We start from the raw sequence: 21340 nt of genomic DNA, 5'->3' as shown, positions 1-21340 counted from the left end.
TCGGGAAAACTGACTTTGTTATATTTCTTTTTCAGCAATAACATAGATGCTAACTAGCTAGCGAGGGTAATGTTTCAGCTAGTCAACAGTACATAATACAGATGTCTGCGTACGACTCAAACTTATGCCTGACAGAAAAGGCATGTGAGGGAAAAACCATAGATTACGCATGATTAGACAATTCTGGCAAAAATTTAATACCTGTGATTATTGTATTTAAGGCCAAACTACATTTTTTACCTGGATTTAAGGCATTTTAAGGCCTTAATTTTAGATACTTGAATTTAAGGCTTTTGTAAGGTGCTATTGCAGGTCAGGCTGCAAACGACAGCTTTAGCTCCTCTTCCTCATCCCTGTGGTCCTACTGCCATCTGCAGAAAAGCACTGCTTGGTTAGAAACAACCAATCAGGGCCAGGATGTCTGTCATTGCTCTAGCTGCCAGCATAACCTATCATAAATGCTAGGTCCTATTAGTATGTAGACCAATGACCGCAAATAAACAGTTTAAGTCGTTTCTCTGACACAATCACATTTAAGAGTGAGTATGTGAGGTTGATTGGCAGCACTAAGACCCGCCTCCTGGCTCTGATTGGTTGCTTTTGGTGCATTTCTCCAGACGACAATAATACCTCAGGGAAGAGGTGGAGGACATCGATCTTTTCACAGATTAACTGTCTCATAACAAACTGTCACAACATAGTGACAGTTTTAAGAAATATGTTAAAAATATTATTTTATTCTGATTGTTTTGGCTACAACTATAAAGTTTATTTTGTGTGAGATTCATCTGAATAATTTATTTTGATGTATTTAATGTTGAAAATCTTTTGTTAAAAGAGTGTTACATTTATCAAAATATTTTCTACATCCTGTAAATTCCTCCTTCATTTTGATTTTAAGTTTAAATCCCCACAGTAATCTACAATATGGGGGATTTGGAGCAGGAGAGCTTTTATCCACATTAATATATTTTAATAGCTGGATAAGTCGTCTGAAAGCTTTTACTTGTGAGAGGTGTTTTCTATTTTCTTTGTTAGCTAAGCTGTTTGCATTTGAGGGTCTCTGCTGGGTCACCCAGAACGAAACAAATCCATCAGGAAGACTTAGCTGAAAGAAAATACAAAACTTTGCTCATTTAGGCTGAAAAACATTTCTTGGAGGGCAGAAGCATAGAAGCCCCTCAGGGGGGATAAACAAAACCCTAAGCCTCCACTGCAACGGGGTTTATGGTGAGGATGAAGATTTGAATGTTTGTTTTTATCAGGTGAAAGAAAAACATCTTTATTCTTTTTATCTATTACTAACTTTACTCACTTGTTCCCTCTATCACGAACAACAAAAGACTATCAAAGTTAAAGCACGACAAATAAACACTTCTTCAGAGCACAAATCTGAAAACTTTGGCTAAAATTTGGTAAAATTATGACTTATTGGAACCAAGAGATGGAAATTTGTTTAAAGTTGAGTTCATTCTTTACTACATTTGGACAGTGTGCTAAAATGTTCAAGTAATATGCATAATTTAAACTACAAAAGTACCTGTAAAGATTTTTTAAAATAAATTTAGGACTAAATTACAACACCTCCATTTTTATTCCTACTTAAAATAGATTGAATAAAAAATAGACATAGTCAAAATATCTGTGCCATTTAACTGTAAAGTTGGAGAGAAAAAAATCCTATAGGAGCCAAGTAATTGTATTTTTTTCAGTTTACACAAATACAAAATAATATGTGATGAAATAATAAATATTTTGTAAGTGATAAGAAAACATTTACATTTATGGTGTCAGAATTTTACAAATAGCTAAAAATGACACTTTTGTTGACATCAATCAATTTCTTTGAGGAACTGATCTTCTATTCTGAGCATAAAACACCCCAGTTTATCTACATAGTTTTGCACTTTTGTTCTAGAAACAATAAAATAAAACAGAATATTCTTAGATGAATCAGTTAAATATAGTATAAAATATATATGAGTGTATAAATTATGTTTTCTATGTATGATAGTGTCAAAATACTCGTACATTTTGATACAAAAGTATATTAATGAATAGTAATAAAGAGTTGAAATTAAAAAAGTAACCTCACTCCTTTTTGGACAGGTACAGTAGCTAAAATGACTGATTCTTATGTGTAAAGCATTGCTTTTTTTATGATTTGTTAAAAACAATAATAAAGAAATAAAAAAATAACTGTTATGAGAAACGCTCTAGCTGTTGAGCAAATGATGAAATTGATGTGAGAAACAAACCAAACCGTCTAAAAAACGGTCAGATTCTCACAGCTGTGCAGAAGCAGTGAGCTGCTTCATCTCTGGCTCTTCAGGGTGTCACTTATCAAACAGCATCTTTAAGCCAGGAGTCCTGCTGAATCCTGATGTGCTGGAGAGAAACGCCACAACCAGCGTTATCAGTCAGAGCCTCGCCTCACTGCCTTCCAAACAGCCAATGAACCAGCAGATCGGACCACCGATCGCCACCGCGTTGTGGCTCCGCGTTATTCTTTACGCTTGATTTAAGGCTGAAAAATGTATTATTTTTAGGATATTTCATCGTTTTGTGCTCTGCTGCCTCCGGCTCTTATCAGATGGTGCTTCTGGGGATTTGTACTCGAAGCTGCTTGCATTAAATTAGTCCGTGTTGACTCAGCGCCTGGCATCCCCAGCCACGGCAAATAATGCTGGAATGTATTTCCAAGTCAGGGCCTCAGTTAAGGTCAATTAGTGCTTTCATTTGGATTGCTGAAAGAAAGCACAAGCAGTGTCCTTTGTTAGAAAGTGATAATTCCCTGATACAAACCTGTCAGACTGCAACCGAAAATGATTTTGTGTCATATTTAAAGACGTAAATAGTAATAATCATTAGGCTTAATCTTAACCATTTTTGGTTAAATTAGATTAAATCTTTGTATTACGTAAGTGAGTCTTTCACACCGGTCCTTTTATTTCACTTTAATCAAACTCTAGTTCATTTGTCTAGAACAGGGGTGTCCAAAGTGTGGCCTGGGGGCCATTTGTGGCCCTTGGAACACTTCTGTATGGTCCCCCGACTGCAGTTGCTAAAGACAAAAAGGAAATCCTACAAATGCCGCTCCATTTTTGTTTGCATTTTGTAAAGAAGGAAGTTGCGCTCAGTTTCTTCTTCAGATGTTTTCATGTCTTTTCCTTCAGTTGTTTTTGGTGCAGCGCCCCCACAGGCGAGGAGGGGAACAGGTTTTTCAAAGAGTTTGGTTCATTTGACTCAGTGCAGTGTGAAAGAGAACCACAGCAGCTGAAAATGTAACAAATGTGGAGGTTTTGGTATCCGAATTGAGTCTATTAGACTACTGGGTGGAAAAACTTTTAAGATATGTCATACAAACAAAACACAGGGCTAGTAAAGTTCATGCTGACTTTTCAAAATGTGGTTTAAAGTGTGGTCTACTGTATATAACCACACAGAGTAAACTCTCACCTATTTGCAGTTTAGTATTTGGAGATTTTTTCATAAAGCAAATGTAAAATACAGCTGAAATACCTCAACGCAAAGCTACTTGACATGCTACTGGCTATCATTGAAGCAGCCAATCCAGGAATGCCAATTATTTTTCTTGCTGCTTTTTGGCTGAACTTTCAAGAGTGGAGATAAGGAAGAGCGTAGATGTTAGCTAACAGATTTTCATAGCAACTTTCCACAACTAGAATGAATCAAGGCAAAGTTTCCAAACTTGGAATCGTAGGTAAAATCTGAGTCTTAAATGATTTAATTTTTCCACATAGTCTTACCTATAAACGAAGAGAGGTGCATATAAACATATTTAGTTTGAACATTTAATCTTTCATGGTTACAATAAGGGATCTCTTACATAAATCACATCCAGACTGTAGAGTATTTCTTCACTCAGAAATGTGAATGCGTGGTGAAAGTCATTTGGATGTGATATAAACCTCGTTGGAGCAGAACCAGAGTTGGAGCCGTTCTAATCGATGCACCTCTATCAGGGAGGTGACAGCTGTTGTGTGGAGTGAAAATGCTAAGTCTGCAGGTGGTTAATCACTGTTATATCACAAGTGGCTGAAGGGTCCATTTTCAGTCCTTTCAGTTTTATCTGCCTGTTATAGGAAAAATCAGACACAAATCAACGTAGCAGTAACACGATAAGACTAATTCCAGCGCTAACAAGAGACATTCAAGCAGTGATGGAGTCATTAGCAAGTAATATTTGCACATAAACACAGATCAAGGCTAAATCACATTGTTTTAAGTTCAAAAACATTAGTCAGTGCCTCTAACGATAAAAATGAAAATTATTGAAGTGAGGAGAATTATGATTTGAAAGACAGAACATGAAAACTGCAAACATTTGTTGGATGAAATGATTTAAAGCTTTACAAGTGGTGTCTCTAACCTTATAGTCCAGTAGATTCGGTTCAATTTGGGACCAAAATTGCAACATTTGTTACATGTTCAGCTGCTGCGGTTCTTTTTCACACTGCGCTGAGTCAAACGAATCAAACCCCTTTGCAGCGTCCTCTCCTCACCTGTGGGGGCGCTGCACCAAAAACAACTGACGAACACAACACAAAAACCTCTGAAGAAGACACTTAATGTTTTCGTTGCCTGGAAAATGATCTCTTTCAAAAGCCTTCAGATTGTTGAGTCACATTATAGGGGCACTGCACAGTCTGAAGCACAGTTTGACTTGTCCTTGCTGAATTTGTTCTGCTGTGTTGTTGTTTTGCTGTTATTATTTTTTTAACTCCTTAAGGGAAACACCAAAGAACTAAAATAGATTAAACAGATTAGAACCAACTGTAAATTAAAACAGATAACTAGTATTAACTAGAACTTAAATAGAACTATAACCTAGGTAAAATAAATAGTATCCTTAATTTAGATTTATAAAATATTCTGAAAGAAACTGGAAACTATTTTTTTTCTGGAATTTGTGTCATTTTGTGTAACATTGTTGTTGTTTATTCTTTATTGTTCTTTCAACAAATAATAAGCCGGCTGTTTTTAACTTAATTTTTTTTTCGGGTCTGTGGTCATTAATTCAAAATACACTTCTCACTACTCCAGCAGCTGAACCTAGCTCTGGTTTTATTACGAGTTCATTAACTGTAAACACATAGTCAGTGTTACAATTACATAAGTGAGTCTTGGGGTTCAGTCACACCGGTCCTGACGAACACAACACAAAAACCTCTGAAGAAGAAGACACTTGAGCGCAACTTCCATCTTCATAAAATGTAAACAAAAATGGAGTGGTATCAACTTTTAGCAGTTGTAGGATTTCTCTTTTAAAAGACATTTCTCCCATTAGCGCTAAACTAGCATGTTTGTTTTACTTCTATTTACCCAGAATGCCCTGCATTGAGTACCTAGTTCATTTGGCAGATTATTTCACTTATTATATGGGGAAAATTTCTTGTAATAAGTTAAATAATCTGCCAATGGATTTAGTACTTTATCATCAATATTAAATACTTATTGACTTAAAAAATGTCCTATATTTTGCTGAAAAGTTACTTTTAAGTCAGTTTTGTACTAAGATATTTTCACAAGAAACAACAGACAATACTTGTATATGTATTGTTGCTGTTTGTATTTTGTATTTTTGTTTCATCTTGGAAATTAGATATCAACAAGACAGTAAAGGTCAAATATAATAATAGATATTAAAAATCTTAGAAAAATAATTACTTTATTCCCACATTACAAATTAACTCCATTCCCATTATCAGCCACAACAATGTAGATGAATCAAATTAAATAAAATGACATGATATCCTTGTAATGAATTAATTGGACAAATTCTTAATGGAAAATTTGAACTTTTCTGCCTCTGGTGGATCAAACGTCTGATAACAGGGAGTTTATGGAAGCTTGATGTCATTCATCAGACAGTTTAATGAGTTTGTCCCGGCTGATTCACAGAACATCTCATGAGATTTCCAGACATGAACGGCTGAGCCGGGCGGTTAATACTAATGTGTCCGGCCTTTGATTCTGCCACGCTGTAGCGTCACATATCAAAATCAGCCGAGTCCCGGTAGATTTCAGCGCAACAACTAATGTTACGTTGGAGCTGAAGTGAGCAGTTAAGTACCGGGGCGCTAATAAAAGCCAGCGACCCTTTAGAAATTTCATCTTTGTAGAAGATTCAATCTCTGGTAATTATCTTTTTCTCTCCTGTCCATGGGGTGAAGTGTCTGGAGGAAGAAACATCTGATTTATTATTTTCTCGTAATAGACACCAGCTATTTTCAATTCTTTGGACGCTGCATGAGTTTTGTGTTTATATGAAGATACTAAAAAGCACCAAACTGTTCTGGATAAATGAAATGTATTACTGGATGCTAATTTTGTGACTCCACAGCAAACGTAGAAACATGTCGATTTCCAATTTACATTTTAATTATTCTGAACAATTCACTTTCTCCACGTTTGTATACGTCCATTTGAGTTTCTACTGCTTCCATAAACAGCCCAATCACCTAAAGAAAGACATCCGCCTGTTTTTTAGCAGTAGGTTAATGTTTTTGTTGCCTGGAAAATGATCTCTTTCAAAAGCCTTCAGATTGTTGAGTCACATTCTAGGGGCACTACATGGTTACCTAGCAACCCCACCCAAGCATAGCCCCGTTACCTAGCAACCCAAGCAGAACTCCAGCACTTTTGGTCAAGTGGTTTGTTTTTTCAATCAAGTCAAGTTTATTTGTACAGCACATTTCAGCAACAATGCAGTTAAACAGTACACGTTGTTTTTTTTGGCAAAAAACATAATAACATAAGCCGTTATTTTTGAAAGGTAACAATAAGCAAAAATAAGATATTAGTTTTACCTGGTCAACAATAAGCAAATTTTTAATGAAATCTGTAAATTTCATTAAAAATTTATTTTTTTTGAAGATCCAAAATATAAAAAGGGCTACCGACTTTTGAGTTATTAAAAGAAAAAGACAATTTCCAAATGTTTCGGTCATTCTTGACTTGTGGTCAGATTATTTCATGGGTCACAATTTAGACCCTGATTGAAAGTAGCTCAGTGTTTCGGTTGTTTTGCAGTTTTCTTGAAGTTTGTTCCAGATTAGAAACTGAATGCCATCTCTTTATCAGCGGTTCTGATAAATCAGTCGTTCTCGGTTTATAGAAAGTAAAACTGGTGGTAATAGGAAGTAAAGAGCCGTTTGGGAGCCAGATGAGCCTTAAGGGAGAACCGGGCCAAATGACTCAGAATCTGGAAAAAGAGACTTGACTCCCACCGCTGCTCAGAAACAGCTTGTTGCTATGGTAACGATTTGAACCATTTAATTAGCGGCGTACGAGTAAAGGTGAAACAAACACTTAGAGAAAAGTGTGAATGGCTGTCACTCAGTGTTTATAGTCATAACAAAAATAATTTTGCATCTTAGACATTTTCACCCTTTAGCTCATCAACATGTTCATTCACTGATTATCAACATGCTTCACATGAAAGGTCCTAATTAAATCATTACTTACTTTTAGCCATCATTCTTATTAAAAACATTTGAAAAAATGTCTCTGACTGTTTCAACATTTCCACATCTTATCACAACTACAAACTTTAATATATTTTCAGTAATATGTTATAAGAAAAATCAACGTAATGTAGTGTTGCAGGATCAGATGTTTTTCAACACTTTTTAACAAATAAAAATTATGAAGTGTGGCATACGTTTGTGTTCTGCCACAAAAGGATTTAGATCAATGCATATCTAGGTGTTAGAACGGCCTAGTTAAACTCTAGACCTAGCTTCAATTTACAATTGTTGCCAAGACTTAGAAACCGGTGGTTTCTAAACTACTGAGTTAGAGCCATTTTGAAATAAAGAATGGTTTAAAATGTCCATCATAATTATGTTCAACTTTATATTTGTCTGGCATATAAAATAAATTAAAAACTAAAGTCTGCATTTATTCTGTATCTAACACTGTAGTTTTAAGATATATGCACAGAAACTAACAGCTTATTGTAAATGAATTAAAGACTTAATATGCTTTCGATCAAAGAGCCTGAAAAATAGTGAAAGTAACATGTTTATTTTTGCCAACTCTCCACCAGGAGACTTGGAAATGTTTAATCTTGTATGTCTTATGACAAAAGCAGATATTACTGTGTTCTTATCGCCTTCTAACATTTCAAAAGTGTAACGAAATCAAATCTAGGAGTAGATCTGGATATTAAGACCTTTATGGAGGAGGAAGTGAGTCGAAATCTCCTCTATGTTGGAAAAGTCAAGTATCGCCTAAATGAGTGCAGAAGGCCTCTCCAGCTCAGAGCTCTACTTAGTGTAAATAAAATAATGTTCCTGTGGAGCGCCAGTTTCCTCTCAAAGGTTTGATCAATATTTACTCCAGCAGCAAAGCAGCAAACCTCTGCCAGTCTGCGTGGCGGAGTCGGCTGCGGTGCTCTGAATGCAGATCGGCTTAAAGCTTGACAGACCGCCCTCTGAGGGGTCAGAGGTCAAAGAAAGCACTCTGAGTTGACAGCAGTCACCATGCTTTTCTGTGGTTTTACCGTTCTTGCTTTCGTTTTATGCATGACTGCCAGCAATCTCAATTATCCTCTGGGTATAAAACAAGCCCTGGAAAACGTGAATATTTAATGCAGCTGAACAAAATCACTGCCATGTGGTTTCTGTGTTCCAGCTGAATGAGATACAGAATGAGGAAGATCTCTGATGCATGAAACGATGCTTGTTCTGTTACACAGTAGATCACTAAAGTCATTAAACATGGCAGCAAATGAGGGCTGAGCTCAACAGAACCACCAGGAACCGAAAACTTTCTGCTGCAGTCACAGTTTTTATCCAGACTGTTAAACTACTTTGGATGTTAGATGGTCTTTATTTTATTTATTTATTTAAAACATGATAGCAATATAAAATCACACACATGGACAAGGAATGCAAAATACATTTTCTACCACAATAATCTTAACATGCTTGAAACAGTTGACCATAAACAGCACAATTTTACATTTCAAAAATAAATATGTTTATTTGAAACATGAATCATTTCTAAAAACCTCAGGTTTTTGATAAAATGTTTAGACGGTAGGATCAGGTGTTTTTGTGGGGGGAGTTTTTTTGGCCATATTGAAATTGGTTGATTTTGCAAAACTGCAATGGAAACGCTTTTTTTGAAACACCCTAGTCACATGATCAACAACCAGATGGAGCAAACCAAAAAGAAGACAACAGGAAGTAGTTGGAGGATGATGGCATTTTTTAACAAACTATTTAAAATTTTTAAATATACCCACCCATTCAATAGCTTGTTGGGACAAATAGCAAACCAGCATCAATGATCAAAACTTAATGCATTTAGCGGTTCGTTCCTCCTTAGTCTGCTTTAATCAGACTCCAGTCCACTTGCAGAGAAAGGTGGTGCATTTGAGGATGTGTTAATGCGTAATTGGACCAAAAAAGTGAACTCTGGTCGGCCTACGAACTTCGGTCTTGGTTTGTAGTCCACCTCCTGCCCCAGAAGCAGGACGTGGACTACACCGCATGGCATTCTGGGTAAATACAACCAAAACAAACACAAGAGTCTAGCACTAGCAGGAGAAATGGCTCGTGGTCTATTACCAAAGACAAAAGAGAAATCCTACAACCACTAAAGTCTGTTATTACACCATATTTATTCAATTTAGTAAGTTAATATGAAAGTCAGTTTGGTTCTGGTAACTTAATGGGCAACCAGTTGTTGACTTTGAATCTTTCAGCTGGCAGCAGATCTGCATGACAGGCATTTTGCTCTAGGAGGTTAAACCCAGATCATACTTCAGTGTTTCTTAGATTCCTACAGGAGATGAGGTTTGGTTAAAACCAAGACTTTGATTATACCAGTTTCCTACTCTTTGATATAATATTGGACCTAAACTCATAAAGTCATTGTTTAAGAAATTAAACCAGCCCCTCATGTTGAACATCACTTATTTTTCAGTTTGCATTCAAATAATATGTTGATAAAATCCTCCAACCTTGGTAGAAAGATTTAATTAAACAAAATTCAGACTCCACAGAGATGGATAAAGAGAGATAAATGCAAATCAATGCCTCCTCAATTGATTTTTACTGAATATTTTTCAGCTTTTACACCCTGACACACAGATCACAGATGCCAAGATCGTTGATTATTCACATATTTTAAATATAAATGGAGCAAATATGCTGCAGCAGCTGCTTCTATGTACGTGATTACAGTCCCTACCAGACTAATCTCAGACTTTAATCATTAAAGATCAGTGGATTATTACAAACTTCCTCTGAGTTAGAATGGATTCAAACTTAGTTTCGGAAATGAAATATATGAAATTGTCATAAATCTTATGATCTGCTCTCTCCTTTTGGTTCTGGGAGTCGAGTTTAGCGCAGTTCATTCTAAATCCATTCTGCCTGAACGTTTGATCCCAGTTTGGAGTGGAAATCAGTGGCTTTTCAGGAGATAGAAATCCTGATGATGTTCAGTCTGTACTTAAGTTTTTTTGTAACTGTCTTGTCTCCACATTTGATCGGTGAACAACTGAGGCCCATTTTCTGCTATACTGGACAAGTGGGACTGGCGCAGTACCTTTAAAATCCATTTCTGTGACCTGGTGTGGCTTCATGCTGAAAGGGATAAGAGCCAGTTGAGTTGAGTTTTTTATTGTTCGTGCTTTTGTTTGTTTTCATAACTTGGTTTGTTCGTGCAAACTACATCTTTGCTTGGAAGCATGAAGGGCACCTGCCTCCAACATTGAAACACATTTTTTTCAGATGATTGACATTTTGAGTATAGGATTTCCTTGGATTGTTCCTTGGATTTCCTTGGATTGTTCATCCCTGCAGGTTTCCATGACTACAGCGTTGATAGTGAGATAATAGTGGCTCAATGGGAAGTTAATAAAAGAAGCAGAAAATGCCATTCTTATGGTTCATATGTTGTTGTATGTGAGTGTTATATAATCATAAGTCAAGTTTATTTCTACAGCACATTTCAGTGTTTCAGCATCTTTTCAGTTTTCTGGAAGTTTGTTCCAGATAAAAGGATTAAAGATAAACACCTGGATGAGTTTCTATAGATGTTACGGCGACATTAGTCTTCAGGTGACAGAAGGTTGACTTTGTAGCCATATTTATGTGTCGTTGAGGACTGGACTGGAGAGTCCGACCCAACTCTCCAGTCGTTTCAGTAATATGCCAAGAAAAGCTGCACTGAGGTCCAACAGAACCAGTACTGTGGATCTTCCACAGATGGATGTCATTGTACACTTTGACTAGAGCAATTTCATTGCTGTAGTAACCATGGAAACCGGACTGAAAGACGTCAAGTGATCATTGTTAGGAAGCTATTGAAACTGATTTTTCAATAATTTTGCAAATAAATGCAAAATATTTTTCTTCTCAAACACTAAGTACCAATGGTAAAATAAAAAAATTAAAAGATGTTATTCCTATAAATACACTCTTACTCATAGCTCTTATGGAACATAAATAAAAAGTATCTTAACAACAGAGAGAATGTTGAGCAGCTTTATGTGCTAATTATACCTCTGAGGTTTAAGAAATAACATCACTGCTGAAAAAATCATTTTAGATAACCTTACGAGTTTCTGTCAGAATAACAAGAACATTATTAAATCAGCTGGAAATTGTGACACTTTCACATTTGTTTTTGTTCTACAAAAATAATCTTCATGAGTTTATTGTTCTGTTAATTAAAAACAGAACAAAATGGATTTCCTAAAAACCAAGTTAACTCCAAGACTTAACAGCTTGTAAAATCACAAGCATACAGCAGGCGTATTAGTCTTCAGGTTTTTATCACAACACATCGATTGTTTTCATTTTAAGTCATTCGGTTGAATGTTTGTCACTCTGTTTGATGACCCAGTTTGTTCTAAGCTTCAGTTCACACATAGACACCTTCACATTTGACCTTATATTTATATATACTGGCATAAAAACCAATGAGTGCAAGCTGCAAACAAAGCCCACATCATCACTCCTCCACTCTCATGCTTGACATTTGCTACAACATTTTTGCTAATATGCTACATTTGGTTTTCTCCAAACATAGTGCTGAGCACATAATTTGGTCTAAAAGGACATTTTTCGAGATGTATTATTTTGATGTAGCTTTTCAAAAGCTAAAATTGTGAGAAAAGTCTTCCTCCTGGTAACTTTTTCAGTCTTTTTGAGGTCCTTTTTTCAATTTGTCGCATCTTTGTTTTAATATTACAGTGAATTTGCTGCTACATTAACTCCTGGACAAACTGGTGATTGTTTTATATGTCGTCTGTTTGTAAATAAACTGTCTCAGAATACAACAACAGACTTCACACTGCAAAAATACAAAACGTTAAAAACTATTTTCAGGCTAATTTCTAGTCCCAATTTCTTACTACATTTGAAGTACGACAAAACAAACTTTTAAGAAACTTTTCAGCAAGAAATAGGAGCTTGTTTTAAGTCAGTAATTCATTAATATTAATTTAAAAAAAATACTAGTTCCATTGGCAGATTGTTTCACTCATAACATGGGAAAATGTCTTGTTATAAGTAAACTTATCTGCTAAAGGAACCACAAACTTTCTCATCAATATTAAGGAATTATTTACTTAAAATAAACCCCTAAATATTGCTGAACAGTTACTTAAAAGCTAGTTTTGTCTTATTTAAGGTGCACTAATAGTAGAAATTAGACCAAAATAACTTAAGAGTTTGTGTTTTTGCAATGCAGATTGTAAAGTTTCCCATAACCATCCACACACAAATGCATTTCATAATGTTGGGCTCCAGCAGTGAGCCCTGTGGAACACCTAATGTAACTTTTTAATGTGTTGACTTTTCTACAAATTTTTCATGCTATCTCTTTTTTTCTGTATATTTTGTTATTTTTTTTACTCAGTAAAAAGTTAGTTTGGTAAAGTCACATGACACAACTTTAACTTTTTGATTGTCTTGATGAAAGCCTTTTAACAGAGCAAGTATTTAAAAAGTGTAAATATAAAAGATTTCCAAAGTTTGGCCACCTCTACCTGAGCAGAGGTTTTAATTTTTAATTTTCTGCTTGGACTGACCCACAGCTTGAGCCATTATCTAATATCTGAGACATAATGGAGGAAACTGTGATTAGCAGATCCGAATGCATAATGTATGGCAGCAAATAGTCAGCTGGGGCAATTTGCTCTTCACTACTTATCTTTTTCCTCCAGTGTTTGACATAATTAAAGGCTGTTTTGTAGGACAGAGCTGTCTGCCTCCACTCAAGGTAATCAGCACAAAAAGCTTTACAGGATTTACAAATCCATTATTTTTTAATTTATGTTTAATGTACTGAGAATTACAGCAAGAAAAAAGCACCCTAATGATTTTCCTTTTACACATTTTAATTTTTTGTAAATTCTTTTTTCTGTTATTGTTATTGTTTACTCAATACTGATGTTAAATTGATGCTGCTATCTTGCCTGAATGGTTCAGTCTTTTCCCAGAATCATTTAAAAACCGAGTTGGAGATGAGGAAGAGGAAAATTTGAGCCAAAATATTTGGCACTGGTGCAGCAGGTGCTTTGATTCCAAAAAAACCTCTGCTTTCTGTCAGAAGCTGATAAAACTATATAAATATATACTGTATATATATAACCTTAAAAGTAAGAAGTAGCTACACAAGTGTTGTTCTTTGAATAGCTGTTATCTTGAGTCGCAGTTAGTCTTTGCAACATTAGCTTTTCTTGTTTTCTTGTTAAGTTTTGTATTTATTAGCTTGATATTTCTATTCTATCTGATTTCTGTCTGATTTTCCTAAATGAGAATCCGCTGACAGTTGTTTAGCAGTAGTAAGATATTGACGATTCACAACTCTGTCACAAAACCCCACCTAAAAGAGCAAGCACCTGTACACTTTCAAAATCTATCTTTATTTCCAATTACCTACATGGCTTTTGTGGTGGTATAAGTTTAATAACTTCTATTGAAAGTCATTAAAATGTAATGAATTGAAGCATCTGAATAATGAAGTCTTCATCATTATTCAGAAGAGATGAGAGCAGTGGTGCATTTCAACTCCCAACACGTTCTAATAGTATTTTAATTTTGCTACATGTATTACACAACATAGAAAATTAGAGCAGCAGCTAACGCTCCTAAAACATATTTTTAGATTTTAATTTGCCAGAAAGATTGAATGCATCCTCTCTGCAGGACATTTTATAAATTCAGGCTTCATATTCTGGCTAGACTAGTTACAGCTTCTCGTCTTTTTGTCAGAGTTTCAGAGGAGCCGATTCTGTCCGGACATAACAGACAAATGAAAGAATCAGAAAATCTGTCCAAGAAAAAAAATTTAAGGGGACCTGTTATGCAAATTTTACATTTTGCATGTTTTTGAACTTCCATTTGGGTTCCTACTTCTTCTAAAAACAACCCAAACACTTAAAAAGAAAACTCATCTAGTTTTTGGAAATAAGTTAATGTTTTTTTGGTTTCAAAAACCTGCAGAATGTAATGTCACAAATCAGCAGGCACTGTGGCGTTACCTAGCAACCCCTGCCGAACCCAGCCCTGTCACCTAGCAACCCAAGTTGAGCTGCAGGACATTAAGTAAAATGGCTGCTGGAAAAGACAAAAGTTTAGTTGTTGTCTTACCGTCCAGAAACCTCTTGTTGAATTCTTGTTGGTTGTGCTGGAGGCTCCACTTCTGCTTTTCAAAGATGTACAGTTGTGTAATTGCACATCTGTTTGCTGCCATTTTCACATGCAAGTGTAAACGTTGATTTGGGGGCGTGGCCAGCAGCAGCTTATTTGGGTTTAAAGTAACAAGACGCGCTATAACGGTTCATTCTGACTAAAAATCTCAAAATTTTACAAAAAATGTAATGAGCATGTTTTGTACAGACCATAGACCTATCATAATCTGTTTAAGGAACCACAATCTGTAATATTTAAGAATCCACTTAAAGTCCAATTTCACATGTTGAGTTTCTTCTCATACAAGGAAGTGACCTTCCTTCCATTTCATTCAAAATGTCCTCCACAAGCAGCGTGTTCCCACAATCCAAGAAGAATTGGTGATGATGTGTGAATGAATCACAATATCACAAAACCAAAATGAAAACAAGTCACTTAAAGTTAAAACTTTGACATTTTGGATCTAAATATGATGATAATGCATCCAGTCAGAGCCTCTCCACTCAAAATAAAAGCTGCCCTTTATCAAATATACTGCTTAACTACACCAGTTATATTCCATAAGTTGCAAAACATTACAAATAGATTGCATTTATTTATTATTTGAAACATAAACTACTGTTACTGATGATGTCATTGAACCGACAGTGGAAAATAAACGTGGAAATCTGCGATGCAGACCAATGTGAACTTGAGGCTTCAGAGAATCTAACAATCCTGAGCTCGGATTTATTTAATAAATGCAGAGGTGTAAAACCTCTGCTCTCTTTTTCCATGCAGTCTGGAAATGATCTTTGCTTTTAAACATTTATTGGTAAAACTTCTCTATTACAGGACTAGTTTGTTAAAAGCAAAAATATTCATTGAACTTTACCCCTGAATTAAAGTTAAATGTGGGTTCAGACAGCAATTATTTCCTCTGTTACTTCCTGATCTTCAGTCTGACCTGATGATGAATTATAAGGTCACAAAATCAAATCAGAGCATTCGTGTGGACGGACTCAGACTGCCTATTATTCCCGGCGCGTTTGTTCTTGTGTTGGAAGTTTCCTTCGTGTCGGCTCGACGTTTTGTTTTATTTACAGACAGTGACTCATGAGTTGGGTAACCAAGAAATCGAAGCTTTATTTTCTTTTCTATTCTCTTGGGAAAGTTTGGCAAAGACCAAAAGTAAAGGAAGCAATAGTATCTCTGATATGTCATTAATATCATTTGATGTTCATTGGATCATCTTTGTGTTAATTTTTTGCACTTTAGTCAACAAACCACCTGAACTTTGCAAACTCCCAAGAGTGGAAGTGGCCAAATCAGAAAATATATTGCAGATGTTTTTTTGTCCAAAGCTCCGGTAATGTGTCATAATCACCATCCACAAAATCAATGTTACTTGCAATAAAAGTACAAAAATGAATTTGCTTAATGGAAACATACACTTTTTTTTTAAATTGCTGTGTTCAATCAAAAGTTGTCAGCTATGTTGAAATAGATATATTTCTCAGAACTGCAATGCAAAAAATTTTTTTGCATTACATGATTTTTTTGGAAAACAGCCGAATGTTACTACTGGCAAAAATGACAAAAAAGACGACAGGAAGTGGTACGACGAAGCTTCCTGTCACTCCATTTTTGCTTTCGTGAAACCGGAAGTTGCGCTCAGTGTTTCCTTAAGAGGTTTTCGTGTTGTTTCCTTCAGTGGTTCTTGGTGCAGCGCCCCCACAGGTGGGGAGGGGAACAGGTTCTTCAAAGTGTTTGGTTTGTTTGACTCAGTGCAGCGTGAAAACAAACCGCACCACCTGAAAATGTAACAAATGTTGCAAGTTTGGCCACAAATTGAACCGAGTCTACATGTTAAAAGCATCAGGAGGTAAACTAAATTTTTAATGAAGTGTGTGTGTTTATCAGTTTGTATTGCAAAACCAAAATATGAACAGTTTGGAGTGTGACTTCATATTTTCTGGTGAGCATACAGACAATAGTCTTCTATAAAAAGAAAAACAATAACAATGGTTCAGGAGGTACAGCAGCGTCTCTTCTTCCTAATAAACCCGAGGGAAACCATGCTGGCTGAGAACATCCTGTTGTTATTCCATCGCTGCTTCAAAAAAAAAAAAATCTCAATATGATTTTCAATAAGAAAGTTCTGCAGGAGGTCGACTCGACAGAACAGCAAAACATTTTGTTCCCAAAGCAGAAATCTGTTGTCTGCAAATGCTTTTTTTCCCAGTCAGACACAGAAATCGACACAATGAACCGCAGTCTAACAAAAGCTGCTGGATTGTTAGCAAAACTTTAGAACCCAAAAAAGTGAAGGTTACATTCAATAAAATTTCCATTTGCTCTCATTCTGATCTTTGTTCCTGTTATTTCCAAATGAAGGTAAAGTAGACGACAGAAAGCTCTTCAAAACTGAAGAACTGTTTCATGGTAAATGTAACACGGCCTTTTAAAGCTCTAATTAGCCATTAACATTTTCCCCCTGGTTGTAAATTTCTCTGTTTTTAACAAAGTGCCTTTAACATTTATAAAGAGTCAAGAGTTTAATTTAGTCATTCTGGTCTGCTTTCCGCCCTTCCTCTCGTCCATTATCAGGAGACGGATAAGCAGTTTAATAAGTGTGACTGTCTCTGTGTCTGATTTAATGAGATATAGACAAATATCCAAAAGGCAAAATTAAAACAAATGAAGTGTGAAGTGTGCATGTTGTGAGTGAGGACAGAGGCTCTCTGGCTTCCAGGGTCACAGTAATGATGAGTTATTTTTAGACATATTGACTTTGTTTGACTCAAAAGTTTTGCTTAAATTGTGTCAACTGTTTTGAAGTTAGAAGTTTACTTTATGGTATATTTGGTGCAAATGCCTTAATGCACTTGAAATAAGACTAAACTAATTTAAAAGTAACTTTCTACTATGCGTAGAAGGTTTTTTAAGTCAATAATTCCTTAATATTGATGAGAATTTAGTTTCACTGGCTGATAATTTCACTTATGTGGAAAAAATTTCATATTGTTTGAAATAATAATAGCACTTTTTCATCAATGTTAAGGAATTATTTACTTAAAATAAGCTCATATTCCTGCTGAAAAGTTACTTTTAAGTTAGCTTTGTCTTATTTCAGATGTGCGAAAACCAGAAACTCAAAAAAATACTTGGTAAGATTTTGTGTTTTTGCAGTGTGTGCTCTGGAAAAGTTACATTTGACGTTCTGAACGTTGGCATTAACGCGCAACATGCTGTTTACCCTGTAATGTATTTCAAAATATTCAAATTCAGAATACTTTATTTTCTGACAGGATTTTGTTAAAATGCTGTTTGTTATTTTTTTACTCCAGTTCTTACCAGCATTTTTACTCTGATACGCATGTCATCCGGACATTTACCATTTTTAATACCAATAACATTTCATGATATATATCGTTACCGCCACTCATAAATTTTATACCACATCCCTCAAATGGAACAAAAAACATGTAAATGTGAATTTTGTATAATACGTCACTTTTAAGAAATTTTATTTTATGTTTTCTCTGGTTGTTTTTGTTAATATTAAAATTAATTTGACGACCAAAAACATTTAATTGTGGCAACAAAAAAAAAAGAAAACTAAAATACTTTCTCACTGTAGAAATCCCTCCTGCAAGTTCTGAGTTTTATCTTTTTGCTCTTTCTTCAACACAACAGACCAGAACTTCCTGCGTGTTGCAAAACAGAGTCCCTGATCATGCATAGATATGAAATATTATCTAATTTCCTAATTATTTCCTCTATGCAGGAGGACTCTCAGTTTTTATATCTTTGTAGTTTAAACATCAGCAGAATAATGGAGTTTAGGCGCTTCTGGAGGATCATCATCACGTCAGAAATATTCTGCTCTTTATTCTCTTCAGCTTTCATGAAAACTCAAAAGATGAACTTCAGAAGATGCGCAATGATTTTAAACCCTCAATGTTCTTTCCAGATTTGATTGTTTTTAACAGATGAACATTTTAACCAGTCATTAAAGATTTCTTACACGGCCTTGTGCAATATGTTAACAAGCACTTACAGACACGCAAATTCAGCTGCACTGACTTTTTCCTGACCTTCTTAGTTGATGTATAAAAGATCTGAGGGAGGAAAATTCAAGAAAATGAAAAGTGTGACGTGAAAATTGTTTTTCAGCATCTCCTGCTAATGTCAGGGTCAGAAATTAACAGAAATTTTCAGCATTGTTTTGCTGCTGGTTTCAGGGTTGCAGTTGCTGATTGAAACACATTCCTGCATTTAAATAACTTTTCTCAGAGATGCTGAAGTTTGTCTTTTTCATTAAAACATCCTGTTTTTTCTGAGCAGCAGATCAGATCAAACTTGGCAAAATTTCAAAAGTTTATATGTTGAAAAACTGATTTTACTTGGAGTCTGCAGGGCTAATTAAAAAAGTTAAATAATAATTAAATGTCATGCATAATCATCTTATGGAACATGCTTTTCAGATGTGGTTTCAGATAAATATGAATTATTAATTGATTATCTCGGTTTGTGTTTTGAAACTAGTAGAAATGTTTCCTTTTGTCAATACTTTCCATTCATAACCAAAATGTTTATGTTTTAATGAAACTGAATTTGAAGTCTTTTAGATTTTTATTTGCTCTAAAGCTTATGATCTTCTGTTTTCACATCATTTTTATGTTTTAAATTGTCCTTTATTTATTGTTAGAAATGAATTTTGTCAGAAAATAACAGGATATTCAGTGACTAACAGGAATTGCTTTGTCCACTGAGTAGAACCGATTAAATTTTCTTTGTGAAAAACAATGAAAGGAAACTGAAAAAAGCAGATGATTAATGAGCCATGAAATAGATGATAAGGTACTTTTATAAGAGAATAAATAGTTACATAACTACAGTTTTTTGTTGTAATTAGAGGACAAACTCTTGAAGGCTTCCACTTCACTGCTTTACTGATCCACTTTATACTGAATTATGCTCTAAAAATGTTTAATAATTTAACTCCACCACATGTACGTCTTATTTAAAAATGAACCTGACCTCAGGACGAGTTCGGCCTTCAGGCGTTTAGGAATATTATTAATGATAAATGTCCTAGCAAATGAACAGGAGTATTTTGTCCATTTTAATGTTTATGAGTTCTGCTTGTTGTATTGATCAGGAATGACTAAAGCTTTCATTGGTATTTTGTTTCTGTTCACTAGAGGCTGCTTTCTTTTCAGGTTTTCTTATAAAGGGAGTAATTTAGTTTAGTCGTTATGTGAGCATCTCAATATTATTAAAAAGTAACTTTCTTCATTGCATAAAATAGTATTTGAAACAGCAATTATTAAGCGGAGAAGGCCAGACTAATCTGAGAAAATTTCTAGAAAACTAGGAAATTTCAGAGGATGAAAAGTTTACAATTTGCTAGAAAAAAATCAGAAATGTTGAGAATTTCAAAAGTCTAAAAATGTCAATCTTTGAAACTCATTAATTTCTGTGTTTTAGCAGAAATGTACTCATTTTTTCCCTTTCTACAACAGCCATAATACTCCACTGAGATTTAACACAAATGCACTTCAGTTAAAACAGAACATTTTCTATTTAGTTTTAAGGTAAAGTTAAATGCACTACAACTGTAAAGTCTGTCTTATTTTAACATAATTCATTATGTTAGACTGAAATCTACAAAAAATGTTGTAAAACTATACTTTTGCCATTTTTAAGAGCCAGTTACAGAATGATAATCACAAACCTGTTTTTGTTTAAATCTGAACTGATTGAACTGTTTCCACTTTCTTTTCTTCTTCTCAGTCATATTTTAAACTAGAATTTCAAAACCATTTGAATAGAAAAATTGATTTCTGAGTTAAAAATTGCTTCAGAATTGAATCATGACCCTAAAAATTGGAATCGAATCACGAAACATTCACATCTCTTCACTTCGAGACCTTAAATCCAGAATCCAGAACATACAGAACCAATATTCCCCCAGAAATTACCTTTTCACTTTGTAAATAAACCACTTTCAGTTCTTACTTTGTGTTGCATCTCCATGTAGGTTTGAACCTACAAAGGATAACAGTGCTTTTCTAAAAAGCTGTCAAACCTTCACATTTTTATTCGCAGTGGTTCTTTAATTACAGGAGGAAACAAAATGAGCGCTTCCTTTCCTCTGACAGATTCACACAGTGGTAAGAATTTGGCAAAATGTCAAATTTAACTGCTGCAGTTCCAACTTCCAGCTCAGTCTGTGTGAATAAAATCATTTTAAATCCCCCAGAAGGAATTCTGACAGTTAGAATGATCATGTTTTTAGTGCATTTATAAAGGAATTCATCAGGCAAGTCTTATTCCTGATAACTAAATTCTTGTTCAAAAAGCAGATGCTAATTATCAAGTCAGATTAAGTTTATTTGAACCTAAATGGCTGCTCAAAACATGCACATGTAAACATGCTTGAATTCCACCTGCTAATCTGCATTTACACTTGCTCTAACTAAAGCAGATGAAAACACTGGGGAAAAATCTACTTAGTTTTAAAAAGTGTTGAGTTTTGACAAATGTAAGACATTCTTTTAATTAAACCAATGGGATTTTATGGATATTTTATTGAGAATATTTTAACCCTCTGCTGTTTTAGCGATGCTAAAGAGGCTAGGAGAAAATCCTTGAAGCACAACAGCCAC

The 21340-nt window shown here is 34.9% G+C and overlaps 1 protein-coding gene across 1 annotated transcript in view; it reads left to right on the top strand.

The window, feature by feature from the left end:
- Positions 1-21340, top strand: part of LOC111606292 (ribonuclease 3-like) — a 48928-nt gene that overhangs the window by 16423 nt on the left and 11165 nt on the right. The gene's annotated exons all lie outside the window — the stretch shown is intronic.

This window comes from Xiphophorus maculatus, chromosome 21 (genome assembly GCF_002775205.1).
Source record: "Xiphophorus maculatus strain JP 163 A chromosome 21, X_maculatus-5.0-male, whole genome shotgun sequence".
Taxonomy (NCBI): Eukaryota; Metazoa; Chordata; class Actinopteri; order Cyprinodontiformes; family Poeciliidae; genus Xiphophorus; species Xiphophorus maculatus.
Note: the sequence above shows the minus strand (reverse complement) of the source record. Positions and strands in the feature narration are given on the sequence as shown.